The sequence below is a fragment of the Lepisosteus platostomus genome, unplaced genomic scaffold (genome assembly GCF_059453375.1).
Source record: "Lepisosteus platostomus isolate fLepPlt1 unplaced genomic scaffold, fLepPlt1.hap1 Scaffold_48_H1, whole genome shotgun sequence".
In the NCBI taxonomy this organism is placed as follows: Eukaryota; Metazoa; Chordata; class Actinopteri; order Semionotiformes; family Lepisosteidae; genus Lepisosteus; species Lepisosteus platostomus.
This window is the reverse complement of record NW_028291668.1, coordinates 17,957-32,677: the sequence shown is the minus strand read 5'-3', so window position 1 is coordinate 32,677 and position 14,721 is coordinate 17,957. Positions and strand designations below refer to the sequence as shown.

Genomic DNA, 14,721 nt, shown 5'->3' with positions numbered 1-14,721 from the left:
GTGCAGACCTTGAGGTGTCACCTCTTTGTCTGCTTTCCCGCCCCCCCTCCGCCCAAGCTCTGCTCCAAAGTAGCCCGGCAACCCCTCACACCTGCACGTGTCACAACCTAAGGTGTGGTCATGAGACACCCATGGGGTGTTGTTCTGTTCTTGCTAATTGTTTCCTGCCCGTCGCAGGCAGGAGTCCATGCGAGGAAGATGCGCTGGACAGAGCTCAGAGGGCGCAGCTGGGTGGCTTTCCTTCTGAGTGACGTTCCTGCAACACTCTCCCGCTCCTCTTGGTGCGCTCATGCCGCAACACAGGAAGGCTGGAGCAGGTGGCTGTGCGCTCTGTCCACCGCCGAAATAGCTCAGTTGGGAGAGCGTTAGACTGAAGATCTAAAAATCCAGGGTTTCGGTATTTTGTTTCATCGCGCCCTTTGTTCCTCTCTCCAGCGCCCCCTGCCTAAAGTGACGCTTCCCTTTCTCAGCCGGAAACGCAAGCGAGACACCAGCAACTGTCCCTGCAGGTTTCCGTAGTGTAGCGGCTATCACGTTCGCCTAACACGCGAAAGGTCCCCGGTTCGAGACCGGGCGGAAACAGCCTCGTTCTGCATGCTCCTGTACTTCACAGAGGTATTGAGCGACCGGTCATTTGTTCCCAATGTATTTCCGGTGCCTTCATGCAGTCTTGTACCAAACGCACGTTCCGTCTGTACACGGAGCCGATCATTTGCAAGTGGGTTGTGCCGACAGACCAGGACGAGCCTTGTCGGCTCAAAAGCAGCGCAGGACCTGCAAGAACAGCAGAAAGATTAGCATCCAGCGGGGGCTTCTTAGTGAGCCCAAGATCTCATCAAGAATCGGCTCCACCAACAGGGCTGGGCGCATTGTTCCATTCTCCGACCACTCTCGGTGTAAACAAGTCCCTCCTGGTCTCTGCTTGAATTGCACTTTCCTACGTTTGCTTTGGTGTAACTGGCTTCCCCTGCATGGGCGAATGTGAAGAAGATCCTTAGTAAGTAATTGAAGAAACCCGAGAAGAGGTCAGAGTGGCCTCTGTCGTTCATCAACGATCCAGTCAGGCAGTACTCCTCTGTAAAGCGCCGTTCGTTCACATCGATTGGCTTTTTTTTGCCTTCATTCGTGCAAGTAGTAAAAGCAGACGCCCCTATTCTGCCGTGACCCGGATTCGAACTGGGGTTGTTGCGGCCACAACGCAAAGTACTGACCACTATACGATCACGGCGAGTTACCGATACACACGTGGCAGGGCGGAAAAGGCTGTGCTCTCTTCGTGTGACATAATTCGGAAAAGTCCTGACGTTGCATTTCAACTGAGCCCCAGTATACATCGACCCTTCGACACTCTGAGTGACAACTCTCTTGCGTGTTTTCTAATATTTCTGTGGTTTGCTTGCATGATGCCCGGAACAGCAGGGTTGCGTGCTCCCATATGGTCTAGCGGTTAGGATTCCTGGCTTTCACCCAGGCGGCCCGGGTTCGACTCCCGGTATGAGAACGTGTTAATTTTGCCTCCTGCTTTCCAAAAGATCAGCACCGTGTACGAAGGAGCCGCATTAAAACTACTCGAACGTGCAAAACGTGCGAGAAGAGGGGGCGCTTGTTTCCAGCCGAAACTTCTCGCGTGTGAGACGAGCTGACCATCGCTGCAGGAGGTGGGAGGGTTACTCTGGTAGACAGGGCTGACCTTTGGCAATAGGATTTATACTCTCCAAGATGATATTTGCACTTTCTGGAGAGGCGATTTTCTCCACTTCAGTAGCCCGATTTCGTCGATTGCGTGGAGAGGGCTGTAGAATGTGGCGCCGCCTTTCCTGCTCCGTCCATGACAGGCGTGCTGGACTCTGGAGAGAGAGCACGGTCCATCAGCGCACACCAATAAAGGCACTGGAAGCCGCTGAATCGCATTGGCGAAGCTCAGCACTGGGCCGCTGGGCACATCTGACCACTGTTTCCGTAGTGTAGTGGTTATCACGTTCGCCTCACACGCGAAAGGTCCCCGGGTGGAAACGGACTTCAGACTTCTTTTGTCGCCACGCACAAAAGGGGATTGGGGATTCGCCTAGCGCTGTTATCGAACAGACCCACTCACCTCTTAGTGTGGCGGGATCTGCACAGTGCATGTCGCAGCGCATCCTGCTTTCACTTCAATGCGCGTCCTGATGTACCCCTGTCTCCCGCGTGACAGGTGGGGACAGGTGACAGGTCCTATACTAATGAGGAAGACATCGCTCTCTCCGACCCCCCGGCATCGTGTCCCGACCCACCGTGCTGGAAGCCGACGCGTGCTGTGATTCCTTTACGGAGCAGAAATGACAACCGAGGAGCCGAGAGATCATTTCAGCATTTCGCGTCTGAACGGAAAACACAAACAACCAACTCAGAATGACTTGCCTTTGACGCTTTTCAAAGCGTTCTTTGTGCACGACGACTGCGCCGCCTAGCAGATACAAATGGGTTGTACAACTTTGAACTAGTAAATGGAAGAGGGCTAAGCCTCCTCTCTTTTAGCCCAGGTTCGATCTGTCTCCCAGAATCACCAGGGCGCACACACACACACCCGTGCCGTTGAAGTGCTCTGCTTCATTTCTAAGGGCAACTCAACATTCACTCCTACCCCGAGTGCAGAAAAGACAGCGACAGCAACAGCAGCTCAGGTCTCTGCACAGGAGCTAAGCTGCCCCCATCTCCTCTGCTCTGCGGCTCCTGCAGAGCGGAGTCCTGCCTGGAGCTGTGTTTGCAGGCGGCGGCTCCCCACGCTCTGTCTGTGCGTCGTGAAATTAATTAATAACGTTAATAAATTTATAAAGTTAATTTATAAAGTTAATAAAGTTATAAATTAGAAATTAATAACGATATAATTATATTCATGTACCGCAACACAAGAATAGTACACGCTGTACATTGTCTGTCGATAATGTTTCTGTAGTGCTTTAGTGGGTTAGGTTCCTGACTTCCATGTCACACGGTCTATGATTGAATCCCATGGAACTATGACTTTATTTTTTAACAAACATTTCTTTGAAAAAATGAAACGTTTCCCTTGGTCAGAGATTAAATAAAACCTCACTTTTTTAGGTTTTACTGTGCAGAGTGAGGTTTTACCTCACTTTTTTTGAGCAGAAGGTTTACTGTGACCTGAGAAGGGCCGGCATCCAATCACGGTGGTAAATACACACAAGCTCTCACTCATCTGAGCTACACGGCTACCAAGATGATCTCGGGTGCGCCGAGCTGGTACGGAACATATTGAACTGATCGACGGCGAATTGTCTCTCAGACAGGCTTTTCACCTCTAAGCTCCCTGACTGACAGTGATCAGCTAGGTAGTGAAACAGTCAGCTGCTTCTAAGCCTTAAACAGCTGCATCTCGGTGCTTCCACGGAGAGATGATTTGAAAGCCGAACATCACCCATTGGGAACACCTTACTATCACTAGTTTAAGAGACTCTTAAGGTCTTGCAGAGGTGCCTGTCTAATAGCATGCGCTTTGCAAGCTATAGGTGTTTAGGCTGAGGCAGAATGCCTAACAAAATGTTTTTCTAAAGGTGTGTCCAAGTGGCTGCAAAAGGACAACACTCCCGGGGCACTGTGGCTTAGTTGGTTAAAGCGCCTGTCTAGTAAACAGGAGATCCTGGGTTCGAATCCCAGCGGTGCCTTCTTTGTTCTGTCTTCTTGAACAGTACTGGTCATTATGGACAACCGCCTACGGCTAGACTTAATTAAATGCAAGTATTCATTTCCTGTCTTTAACGCGACTTGTTTTTCTTAAAATGGATGCAACTTGCAAAACATGAAATACAAACCTTGCTAATCAGCGCTAGCGGCTGGCAAAAAAAAAAGAAGTCAGCAATGTTTTTTTCTTTAACCTTAACCCTACTAATGGAGAAGAGTTAAACGACCGAGTCTATGCAGCTTAAACGGTGCGCACGTCGGGTTCTTAGCTGGTAAATCACGCTCACCCCAGTCCTTAATCTTTTAAAGAGGATACAAAATTGAACCTAGTCGCCACATCACATACATCCTGTTCAATGATAAAAAGGTAACATCTATCCTCGCTCCAGACTAAATCTCACGTTGAGGGCATATTTTTTTTCACTTTACCGTGAGTCGGGCTCGGCTGCACAGAGGAGAGAGCAGAGCAATGAGGTCACGGGGACAGGGGAGTCACACGCTGGTGGTTTGAATACGCGGAAGATCACTGAGGGATCCACAGTATATGGACCCTCCGTGCGCCATCAGTCCGCACTCCGGACTCTGAATCCTGCCATCCGAGTTAAGATCTCGGCGGAACCTGAGGCACAGTTCCTTCTTAAAACGTAATCTGGTGAGCATTTCTAGAATCGTACTTGTATAGATGCAGCCTTTAATGTGTTGCTAGGTTAAAATTGATGACTTCTTGTATTTCAGTAGGCAACTGCCCTCTTGATTTCGGATTTAATTTCTTTATTACAGGGGCGCTTTTATGATGACAGAGTCATGTTCAGGTACTTTGCTTGATTGAGGAAGCTCATTTCGGACTCTGTGATCTGCTCACCTGGAAAGGTCTGCTGTACTACTACAAGAGAGAAGTAGAGTCTGGAAGAAGGGACAATTTTATGATGCTTTGGAAGGTAATGTTTTTTTTTTCTTTGAAATCGAAATGAATCAGAATAGCAGTGCAAAAGACAAACTCTTTGGTTTGGTTTAAAGAGATATGGTTTTAAAACAGACAACATGTAGAAAACAGGTGTTTCTCACTTTTGGAAAAGAATGGACCGGGGGTAATATTTTACTAGTTGCAGGGCTGAGCTCACTGGGTTACAGTCCTGCAGTGTTACACCAGGTCCAGTGGCGCAATGGATAAGGCGTCTGATTACGAATCAGGAGATTGTAGGTTTGACTCTTACCTGGCTCGGGTCATTTTTAAACACATCGGGCTGCTCCCTAAGTAGTCTGTGCTACTTACTGCATTGTAATCGTACCCAGTAAGAGATTTCCTTCATGTAAATGAACTGCACCTGACAGCTTTAGAAAAACACCTGGGCTCAGTACGGTGCTGAGAGCTCAGCGTTGCTGTTCTAATTAGCACGCACTGCATCGGCTATGAGCCCGAACCTTTCAATTATTCCGATCAGTAAGTCAACACGTAGTCCACATGAACGGTAGAAATATTCTCTTGTCTGTCTCTTGTTTGTATAGAACTGAATGTCCCTGACAATGTACTGTTAGTTTTAATTGAAGAACGGCATTTGTGTTCAAATATACCAGACAAGTTTATGTAACTGCTCATGCGACACTCAGTTGTAATTAGTCAAGAAATAAAGTCGAACAACAGCTGCGGGTTTGATTCTGAACGTATCAGATTGCAGCGCCTTTTACTTCCATTGACAAATGATAGAGATTCGAAGAGAGATCCTTCAGACCAGCAAGCAAACCCACGGCTATTTCGGTTTTCTATCTAGGCAACGTTGGTGTTTGCAATAGCATACATGAAAGCGTGATGCAATTTCTGTGGCTACATTTGTTGCACGTCATGCACAGTAAGAGTGTTTCTAACACCAAATAAAAAGTCAACAATTAGCGATCACGCCTTCTCCTCAGTTAACCCACTGAAACCCTTGCTGTTAACAGTTCTTTACTGCGTGCTTTACCAGCACCTACATATCGTGTCGGTTCTTTCAGCTTTATTCATTAGGTTTTCAAAGGCATAAGCAGAGCACCAGAGGTGCGAAGGCAAAGTGTGTGGTTATCTGAAGAATTGATGTCCATGGCAGCAGGTCCAAGCGATTTCGCGTTGTTATAGTACCAGGAAAGGAGAAGCGGCACTTCGCCTCTGCCGCGCAGGCACAAGGCGACATGCGGCAGACGCCGGAGTCGGCAGGTTTCGAACCTGCGCGGGGAGTCCCCAACGCATTTCGATCCCATCGCCTTAAACACTCGAGCACGACAAATGCGAGCTCGCCGCCGCCGCATTCCTCCTATAATCAAACACGGACTGCGAGGTGGCTGCGGATACCTTTTTAAAGTTGCTCTCCGTTAAAAAAAAATACCTTTCACAAGATACGTGCCGGCAGACAGACACACCTCAGAGGGTTTAAGGCTGGCTTCACGTTCAAATGATAAAGTCCCCCCGTCCGGATGTCAAAATGCAACTTTGGCAGACAGAACAAACATCAACAAACCACAAATGTGGACAAGGATTTTACAAGCTGCACCACACTGCACTTTCAAAAGCATTTACGTTCGTGTTAGACGCAGGACTTGCCTTTGATTTGCGCGCTTACGAACGTCATGGAAAACGAAACAAAACTAAAGCCCTCAGCTCCTGCACGTGATTATAATGCCGTTACGTGTCGAAGCAGTAATTTACGTCATCCTACCACTGCAACACGGGGAATAGAGAGAAATGAGCACACGCTACGAATCGTCTCAATCACTCCCTAGAGTCGTAAGGCGCATTGAAGGGTGCACCCCCATCATTAATCGTTGCGCCTCTGTGAAAGGAAAGCTCTTGGGCAGTCTTTGAAACAGCTCGGATGAAACACTTGATTGCTTCCATGTGCATCTGGAGCCCACCCAGTGGGCAAAAGACGTATAATATAAGTCTATTAAACGCATACCTTATACGTCTAAATGTGGTCTACAATTCGTCTAGAATGAAATTCTAATATACGTCTAAAGTTATACGTCAATTATACGTCTATGTTTAGACGTTCATTATACATAAATGGTTGGAGTTCTATTATACGGATAAATTTAGAGGACTATTATACATATATGGTTGGAGTTCCGGATAACTTTAGAGGTCTATTATACGTATATGGTTAGAGGTCTATTATACGTATAACTTTAGAGGTCTATTATACGTATATGGTTAGAGGTCTATTATACGTATAACTTCAGAGGTCTATTATACGTATATGGGTAGAGGTCTATTATACATCAAAGATAGATTTTATAGGTGTAGAAACAAGTAAACCAAGCCAATGATTAGATTTAGAAATGTATTCTGAAAATACACATTCACACCTGAAACATATGTATTTCAAATTATACATTGTATACAATCAATCAACAATCAACATATGGGCAATAATCATAAAAAAACACAACTAGTCTTAAACTTCAGCTACAAATTCTGGTAACATGGCAATATACAGTATAGTAATGACAAACACAAAACTAATTACATTAACACACTAACTCAAAACCACATTTTGATTCAAATATACATTTTAAAATGTACAACTTCTATATTTCCAAGAAAAAAAAATATTACAATGGAAGTTAAGATGATTTTTTTCCACTATTTGCAAACCCTGTCTAATTGTCCTAACAGTTAGAACCAAAAACCTATTATTTTCAGTGTCCAGATCTCCTGGCCCCCTGTCTTTCATATGCATTCTTCAAGTAACACATTGCATGCTCCTTTATTTCTTTTTCTGTTGATGTAGGGTGGGACTTCAGCACCGCAGCTAGGAGAAAATGATATAATATTACTTCCCAAATAAATGATGATTAATATCTTCTTTAGTATAATCTAAAAAGTGAACGGTTTACTAAGCTCAAAACTGAAATAAATGTATGAAATTTGGCTTGCATCATAGCAGTTGAGCAATAAAGTCTGTCCTAATTAAAGAGTACCCAAAGTTTGAAAGTACAACATAGAATAAGAATAGAGAAACGGCAAAACGATTTTGTGTCATCTTCCCCATTCACACTATTTTATGTGCCATTTTTTGCTTATTCACGTACTATTTTAATCAAAATAATATTAAGAAAGATCTGTATGTATTCAGATAGTATTATTATTGTTCATACTTACTCGTCAAAAGAGGATTGCTGAGATATTTGCGGATATACTTCTACGTTTGAAAAATGTGTCCAAAATTGTGACCAACGAATACTAGCAATGCATTGTGGTATATAACCGGAAAATATGCTGGGTTCGATATTTTCTCAACGTATGCGTTTATTAATGTTGTCGATATTATGGTTGAAATATAACATTGATAATACATCGCGGCTATGTGCCCCCTGCTATGAGCTGATGTGCAATTTTAACGCATGTAGTTAGTAAGGATCGGTCACTGTTGTATGGTATTATATATAATGACATTATGGAATAGGATGGGGACAGGCCTGGCATCACGGGGGGAGGGGGGAATGTTGCCCCTTCAGTTTTGGGCAAAAAGATTTACCTAACTTAATTTGCGCCCTAAAAAAATAGTTGTACTTTGTCAATGGTCAGACAACACTAAATGACAGGAACAGTCACTCAGTCTGTTTGATGGGCAGGAGGGCTATCCGTCCAGGAACTGCACATATCAGTGTCGTTATTGAGTGTCAACATTACGATCCTGTTTGCTCAGGTGGACCGATTCCTTGCAGTAGTTTATCATTATACTTAAAATCGTTATATAACTAGGACTAGTTATAGCAGTCTGTGCTTTCTGTTGGTTTTACAACATTTTTTCTTAACGATTCAGAACGTCCATGTAGCTGCAAAAATGAACGCTTATGGTACTTTTCGCTCCAGGCAATACTCTCCAGTGAGAGTGACGAAAAATGTGAAACTGAACTTCATCGCAAATACCAGATTGCTAGTCGATATCTTCTATCATAAAGCACTAATTAATGGCATAGCTGCGAGATTTCATTTGGGTAGCTGCACCGTACAGCTCCGTTTCAACCGAAATATCACCCCCGCTCAGAATTTCAGACGCCCCCCTACAGATTTTTCCCCGGGCACCGCGCACTGATGGGGGACGGGGTTTCCAGGAAATGGTATCAACTTTTCTCAAGAAAATAAAAATAGAAACTCTATAGGCACTCAAACATTTTACTGTTTTTTTTTCAGGCAGGTGGCAAGACCCCTCCGCAAAACCCTTGTATGCCAAGCTGTGGGCATTGATTCGTCGAATATACGTATATTCACGGCGAAAATACGGCTATACGTATATATACGTCGCCTCGACGTATAATCAACGTCGAATTGCAACCGTAAAATCGACGACATTAATAAATGCATATATAACGTCGAAAACACATCTAACACTAGGAGTATACGGCACTCTGCACAGTGTACGAAGTAAATTATTTTCGCAGTAATTAATTTACACGTGTATAATAAATATAGTAAATATAATTAATTACTGCGAAAATAATTTACTTCGTACACTGTGCAGAGTGCTGTATACTCCTAGTGTTAGATGTGTTTTCGACGTTATATATGCGTTTATTAATGTTTATTTCACAGTGTCGTGCACCTTTTCATTGCTCTCGCTTTCAGAGCCTCCGCACGGCACACGACTCGACATCAGGAAGCACATTGAAGTGAAAGCAGGGAGCGCTGCGACATGCACTGTGCAGATCCCGCCACACTAAGAGGTATATAAGCGTCAAAGGCAAGTCATTCCGAGTTGGTCGTTTGTGTTTTCCGTTCAGACGCGAAATGCTGAAATGATCTCTCGGCTCCTCGGTTGTCATTTCTGCTCCGTAAAGGAATCACAGCACGCGTCGCCTTCCAGCACGCTGGGTCGGGACACGATGCCGGGGGTCGGAGCGTGTGATGTCTTCCTCGTTAGTATAGTGGCAAGTATCCCCGCCTGTCACGCGGGAGACCGGGGTTCGATTCCCCGACGGGGAGTAGCTTTTCTTTTACCTCCTTAGAGAAAGGACTGCCTTTCACTTCTCTGTTTTCTAACACAGCGTCGTGCACCTTTTCATTGCTCTCGCTTTCAGAGCCTCCGCACGGCACAAGACTCGACATCAGGAAACACATTGAAGTGAAAGCAGGGAGCGCTGCGACATGCACTGTGCAGATCCCGCCACACTAAGAGGTGAGTGGGTCTGTTCGATGCACAAAGAACGCTTTGATAAGCGTCAAAGGCAAATCATTCCGAGTTGGTCGTTTGTGTTTTCCGTTCAGACGCGAAATGCTGAAATGATCTCTCGGCTCCTCGGTTGTCATTTCTGCTCCGTAAAGGAATCACAGCACGAGTCGGCTTCCAGCACGGTGGGTCGGGACACGATGCCGGGGGTCGGAGAGAGTGATGTCTTCCTCGTTAGTATAGGACCTGTCACGTGGACCTGTCACCTGTCCCCACCTGTCACGCGGGAGACCGGGGTACATCAGGACGCGCATTGAAGTGAAAGCAGGATGCGCTGCGACATGCACTGTGCAGATCCCGCCACACTAAGAGGTGAGTGGGTCTGTTCGATCACAGCGCTAGGTGAATCCCCAATCCCCTTTTGTGCGTGGCGACAGAAGAAGTCTGGTCTGTTTCCGCCCGGTTTCGATCCGGGGACCTTTCGCGTGTGAGGCGAACGTGATAACCACTACACTACGGAAACTGTGGTCAGATGTGCCCAGCGGCCCAGCGCTGAGCTTCGCCAATGCGATTCAGCTGCTTCCAGTGCCTTTATTGGGGTGCGCTGATGGACCGTGCTCTCTCTCCAGAGACCAGCACGCCTGTCATGGACGGAGCAGGAAAGACGGCGCCACATTCTACAGCCCTCTCCACGCAATCGACGAAATCGGGCTACTGAAGTGGAGAAAATCGCCTCTCCAGAAAGTGCAAATATCATCTTGGAGAGTATAAATCCTATTGCCGAAGGTCAGCCCTGTCTACCAGAGTGACCCTCCCACCTCCTGCAGCGATGGTCAGCTCGTCTCACACGCGAGAAGTTTCGGCTGGAAACAAGCGCCCCCTCTTCTCGCACGTTTTGCACGTTGAGTAGTTTTAATGTGGCTCCTTCGTACACAGTGCTGATCTTTTGGAAAGCAGGAGGCAAAATTGACACGTTCCCATACCGGGAGTCGAACCCGGGCCGCCTGGGTGAAAACCAGGAATCCTAACCGCTAGACCATATGGGAGTGCACAACCCTGCTGTTCCGGGCATCATGCAAGCAAACTACATAAATATGAGAAAACACGCAAGAGAGTTGTCACTCAGAGTGCCGAAGGGTCGATGTATACTGGGGCTCAGTTGAAATGCAACGTCAGGACTTTCCCGAATCATGTCACACGAAGAGAGCACAGCCTTTTCCGCCCTGCCACGTGTGTATCGGTAACTCGCCGTGATCGTATAGTGGTCAGTACTTTGCGTTGTGGCCACAACAACCCTGGTTCAAATCCGGGTCACGGCAGAATAGGGGCGTCTGCTTTTACTACTTGCATGAATGAAGGCAAAAAAAAGCCAATCGATGTGAACGAACAGCGCTTTACAGAGGAGTACTGCCTGACTGGATCGTTGATGAACGACAGAGGCCACTCCGACCTCTTCTCGGGTTTCTTCAATGACTTACTAAGGATCTTCTTCACATTCGCCCATGCATGGGAAGCCAGTTACACCAAAGCAAACGCAGGAAAGTGCATTTCATGCAGAGACCAGGAGGGACCTGTTTACACCAAGAGTGGTCGGAGTATGGAACAATGCGCCAAGCCCTGTTTCTGGAGTCGATTCTTGATTAGATCTTGGGCTCACTAAGAGGCCCCCGCTGGGTACTAATCTTTCTGTTGTTCTCGCAGGTGTTGCGCTGCTTTTGAGCCGACAGAGCTCGTCTTGGTCTGTAGGGATAGCCCAATTGCAAATGATCGGCTCCAGGTACAGAAAAAACGTGCGTTTGGTACAAGAGTGCATGAAGGCACCGGAAATACATTGGGAACAAATGACTGGTGGTTCAAGACCTCTGTGAAGTGCAGGAGCGTGCAAGAAGAGGCTGTTTGCACCCAGTCTCGAACCGGGGACCTTTCGCGTGTTAGGCGAACGTGATAGCCGCTACACTACGGAAACCTGTAGGGACTGCTGCTGGTGTCTCGCTTGCGTTTCGGGCTGAGAAAGGGACGCGTCACTTTAGGCAGAGGGCGCTGGAGATAGGAACAAAGGGCGCGATGAAACAAAATGCCGAAACCCGGGATCGAGCCAGGGACCTTTAGAACATACTCTCACGAATCGTTAGAATACGTGCGTTTGATCATCAATTGCGTAACAACCACATTCGTTCGACTTGAGCCATCAAGCTCATAGTTTTCAAATCTTGAAAGCTGTCATTGAGCACATCATAGTCTGCAGTACGCCACGTAACTTGCGTACTTCAACAGAAAGAAGAGCAGACAGCTCCATAAATATGCGAGGCGCAGAGAGTGCAAGGCGAGCCGCACACGTTTCGGTGACTGAGAGAGGGCAGTTTTTGCTTCTGCATTTCCCAAGTAAGGACGCATGACAACAAGCGATCGCGGTGCTCATTTACGACATAGTGGTGATGAGTTTTCAGTACGTGTTCTTTTGAACGAGCAATGAGGTTGCTGCCTTGGACAGCTGACTGCACGCTCTCATTGTGCCACGTGATGAGTATTCACCAGGCTCGTTCAGTCATTAGTCACATTCCATCGTTTGCCATAAGCAGATGCTGCAAGGTGATGTGGATATCAGTTCCCAGTCTTGTGGACGAGGACAAAAAGAACACACAAGGGCTCATTCGCAAGTTGAACCCAGGACCTCCCACACCCTAAGTGAGAATCATACCCCTAAACCAATGAGCCACGGCAGCACTTTCCATTTTATTCTGTCAGCGAGCTTGAGGACGGGGGAGAGGCGTCATTCGCTCGTCCAGTCAGACCTTCATCAATAAGTCAAGAAAGCCGCAATTACACGACTGCCTTGCAGACGAAGGGCAGTGAACTGCACCCGGTAAGAGGGGAACAAGCGGCACTAGGCGACACCGAGGCATGAGCCCCAGCGAGGGGGGTTAGCTTGCATGGTACAGCGCTCGCTTTGCATGCGAGAGGTAGCGGGATCATTTCCCACGTCCTCCAGGTGTGTGCTTAGAGCTTGATGTGCCGAAAGGTGTCCTTTAGCCTGTGGTCACGCCTTGCATGGAGAGCGTCATGCAGCTGTCAATCATTTCGCAGCCACGCCCCCTCTTCATCTTCTCTCTGCCTTAAGCGTCTCCGCCACTCTCTCTTGACATTTCATGTCAGCATGTCAGAAGTCCGAGTGACGTTTTTAATGGCTGAGTGAGGGCACGATGCTGAAGCAGAGAGGCCACTTCAGCCAGAGAGACTTGTGCTAGGTGAGATCTGAAAAACAGACTCGCAACAGAAACAGACCAAAAAAGTATCGGTGAGATCAAAAGGCAAATGCAACATCCAGCAGAGGGCGTCTAAAGATTAGGGAACGGGCGACTGAAATCCATGAGGCAAACTTTCCGGCTGTGTACTGCAGCTGGCCTCGTTGGCGTAGTTGGTAGCGCGTCAGTCTCATCATCTGAAGGTCCTGAGTTTGATCCTCACACGGGGCAGGGCTGCTTCCTCTCTTGCTCTTTTCAAACACTTGCGGCAACTGTTCGCTCATAACCACGTCTGGAATGCGTGACCTTTACACGGGGGAGAAGCAACGCCGCATCCCTTTTCTAAAGAACATTCACATTCAGAAATAAGTCAAGAAATTTGCCATTACTTTCGCTCGCGCTGCTGTCAGCCTGCCCATGTTGCCAAAGAAAGATTCACTCGGCGTCAACATGACAGAACAGCGATCACTTGAAAACACTATTCCACACTCCGTAAGCAAGAACTTCAGTGTTTGCAGTCACCCGATATGCCGATAGTCAAAGGAGCACAAAACACGAAGCGTCAAAAGACAAGATGAGTTGATGGAAAGAGCGTTGAATTGATGAGCACAAAAGTTCAGCTCGTACAATAGGCAACGAAGGTCCCGGCGTCATCATCGCACTTGAAAGGACTGCCTTGCAGACTAAGGGCAGTGGGAGGTTGCTGTTTTGAGATGGAGGCATTGGGATGGTGGGCCGAGATCTATTCTTCTTAAGGAATTCTTCATCGTGAAAGATCGGTCCACAGGTCATCCAAAGAACTTACAAATTTTTTGGACTCAGGGAATCACGTGCTTCCGGAAGGGAGTGAAGTGCTCAAACACATGACATGCCCCCTTGATCTCACATGCACAATTCTGCTGCAACATGCACAGCTACCGTCCACACCAGGCAGTGGGGCTTCAGCAGAATTTGCTACGCCACCTGCAATTACATATCCAGCTGCACACATATACATGGCCCCTCTGTCCTTTTCAGGATCTCAAAAAAAAGCATAGCGTGGTTTTCCTGCAACCTGATTGACCGCATCTCCCTCAGAATGTGCCCCGTTGCATTCATTGCTGAAGCAGGACGGAGGCTAACGGGCATGCCAGAACAGTTAGGCTCAGCGATCTCTCCAAAATATTGTGGTTGTAGTGGAAGAAATATGGTTTAAATTGTACCTTGGTATTTCAAACTCTCTCTAGAATGTTATCCATTTCTATTTTATTTTGACAGGAACTGGCTAATGACACTAGATGAAAAGAGAAGAAAGAAAACACAACGTTTCGGCCGTGGAGCCTTCTTCAGGTGTGAGGGCTCCACGGCTGAAATGTTGTGTTTTCTTTCTTCTCTTTTAAGCATGGAATAGACCTATTACTTGTTCCTTTGCAGCCTACGCATGCTGACACAGCTCCCCACCTGAACTGCTAATGATGCCTGGTAGTTTGTGGTACTTGGGTATTGTCTTATGTTTGCTCAAACTGCATATGTGTGATTGCATATTTTTGGGTATTTTCATATGTCAATATTTAATTCACTGACATTCCTGTATGCTTGGAAGAAAGGTAGATTGGATTTGGCACAGGACGCCTGCCCATATTTGTTGATCATTGTTGGGCTGGAAAAACAATGATAAAAAG

At 46.8% G+C, this 14,721-nt stretch overlaps 7 non-coding genes across 7 annotated transcripts; 5 read left to right on the top strand and 2 right to left on the bottom strand.

Moving 5' to 3' along the window:
- The first annotated feature begins 509 nt into the window (after window positions 1-509).
- On the top strand, window positions 510-582 carry trnav-aac (transfer RNA valine (anticodon AAC)). The gene has a single exon. It is a non-coding gene; the product is annotated as a tRNA-Val (tRNA).
- Window positions 583-1,429: 847 nt separating this feature from the next.
- On the top strand, window positions 1,430-1,501 carry trnae-uuc (transfer RNA glutamic acid (anticodon UUC)). Its single transcript has one exon. It is a non-coding gene; the product is annotated as a tRNA-Glu (tRNA).
- Window positions 1,502-3,588: 2,087 nt separating this feature from the next.
- trnat-agu (transfer RNA threonine (anticodon AGU)) lies at window positions 3,589-3,662 on the top strand. Its single transcript has one exon. It is a non-coding gene; the product is annotated as a tRNA-Thr (tRNA).
- A 5,900-nt stretch (window positions 3,663-9,562) lies between these two features.
- On the top strand, window positions 9,563-9,634 carry trnad-guc (transfer RNA aspartic acid (anticodon GUC)). Its single transcript has one exon. It is a non-coding gene; the product is annotated as a tRNA-Asp (tRNA).
- A 634-nt stretch (window positions 9,635-10,268) lies between these two features.
- Window positions 10,269-10,341, bottom strand: trnav-cac (transfer RNA valine (anticodon CAC)). Its single transcript has one exon. It is a non-coding gene; the product is annotated as a tRNA-Val (tRNA).
- Window positions 10,342-10,792: 451 nt separating this feature from the next.
- Window positions 10,793-10,864, bottom strand: trnae-uuc (transfer RNA glutamic acid (anticodon UUC)). Its single transcript has one exon. It is a non-coding gene; the product is annotated as a tRNA-Glu (tRNA).
- A 2,354-nt stretch (window positions 10,865-13,218) lies between these two features.
- Window positions 13,219-13,291, top strand: trnam-cau (transfer RNA methionine (anticodon CAU)). Its single transcript has one exon. It is a non-coding gene; the product is annotated as a tRNA-Met (tRNA).
- The last annotated feature ends 1,430 nt before the right edge of the window (window positions 13,292-14,721 follow it).